This window comes from Austrofundulus limnaeus, unplaced genomic scaffold (assembly GCF_001266775.1).
Source record: "Austrofundulus limnaeus strain Quisiro unplaced genomic scaffold, Austrofundulus_limnaeus-1.0 Scaffold61, whole genome shotgun sequence".
NCBI classification, from domain to species: domain Eukaryota; kingdom Metazoa; phylum Chordata; class Actinopteri; order Cyprinodontiformes; family Rivulidae; genus Austrofundulus; species Austrofundulus limnaeus.
Window position 1 is genome coordinate 1,669,521 of NW_013952463.1, and position 1,954 is coordinate 1,671,474.

The following is a 1,954-nucleotide window of genomic DNA, read 5'->3' on the forward strand; positions in this document are numbered from 1 at the left end:
GTACAGTAGGTGGCGGTATGCACCTGAAAGTTGTTTGTAATCCGCCATTAAACGAAAGGAAGAAGAAGAAGAAGAAGGGTGGCGGCTGGGTGGCGGTAATGCACACCTTCCGTTGTTTGCCAACCGCAGTAAAACAACACAAGAAGAAGAAACCAGTGGGTGGGCTGGGCAGTTTCTGTTTTTTTACGTAGCAAATTAAACCATCACGGTTGTTTAAAACCAATGGCCGCATATACAAACTTCCCAGAATGAGCTAAAAGCTGCCCTCCGTGTCAGGTAGGCGCGTGTTTATTTTGAATCCATCGGGTTTTGTTAGCATCGCTCGGCTGGCTGTCAGGCTTTGTGCTCCGGCTTTAGCTCTCATGCTAATCAGTCCGAGTGGCGCCTGTGAGGCGGCTGTGAGCGGACAACAACACCGCCTGATAATGACCAATGACCTGCTGGCTCCAGTAAACAACTAGACCTCTATTTGAGGAGGTTTATAATGAACAATTTAATTTAGAGCTTTGTAGTTCAGATACTTCAAAGGCTTTGGCGTTTAAATGTTAGCTTCAGCTTGCGAGGAAGTGGAGTATTTTTGTCCACGCTGTCAGAACCTGATACGACTGATTTATTTATTATTTGTAGCTATTAGCTTTGTCTTAATTAACTCGTTGACATGAGTATACCAAGATGAAATCTCTATGGTAATTCCAAGTTATTTAGAGTAGTTCAAATTTAACTAAGAGGCGCTGTTAGAGTCTGAAAATAGTGGGGTGCTGGCCCTAAAATAAAAAAACTACAGTATCTGACAGTTGTAACATCTTCCATAATTACAACATGAATACAGTAAGGTGCTCTCTCTGTCATCTAAGTATGATCACTTGTTTTGTGCAGTATTTTCTGCTCTTTTTGAGTGAAAAAGTGGCTTTTTGATATCAGTCATTTTATTGGACATATTTTCTCTCTTTCTTGTTTTGTTTCTTTTTTATTTACTAAAGCAGTTGTTTTTTTTTCTCCAAGGTGAAAATAGAAGCTAAATCCCCCTTTTTTTTTTCATGTTGCCTAGATTTTAAGTATACCCTTGGCATTTTAAAATAAATATAGTTTAATAAAATCTTGTGGTGTAGTTTCTAAAATATTAATTCTCAAAATCTCAAACATTTAATAACAAATCACTGATTTCTTTGTTCGAACAAACACTGAATTTTCAGTATGCAAATTTTTTTCTTCTTGTATTTACTTAGTTTGCAACACGTTTTGATAAGAAAGGCTGTTTTATACGTCCTCTGCTTGACTTTGTCTGCGTCTGAACAGCTTTCACCACTGAGTCTTCATAAGTCTGTGACGGTCAGTGTTTCTCAGTTGTGTTGCAGCAGCTGTGGGAGTGCACGGCTCTGTCACAGTTTTTGCAAGCTGTGCACACAAAAACAGGTGGTGATTTTTTTTTTTTAATTAGCCATTCAAGACGCAGGCACATGGTGCTGTGAAGGCTTGGTTGCAGGGATTAAGAATTCAGTGAGACTGCAGCTTGAAATGGGCTCTTTTTCCCCACAATTTCCACACATTTTTGAGTCTCCAGCTAGTCTTCAACAGGTACAGTTTTGTGAGATGCTGTTTCAAAAGAACTGAGACATTCATGCACAAGTTTTCAGTAAAACCAGAGTTCCCGCAGATCCTTTAAAAAGTCTTAAAAAAGTCATTTAATTCATCAATCCAAAAATAAGCCCTTAATTAGCCTTAAAATATCAAATCAATCTTTCAGAGGTCTTAAAAATGTTAACACATTGTAAATAGGATGACTGCATTTGTCTCAAATATTAACATAATTGGTAACATTTAATTTTTTAAAACAATTTACCAAATTTACCACAGCTAGTTATTTTGCGTTAAAATAAACATTTGGGTAAAATATATATACACTCACCGGCCACTTTATTAGGTACACCACGCTAGTAACGGGTTGGACCCCCTT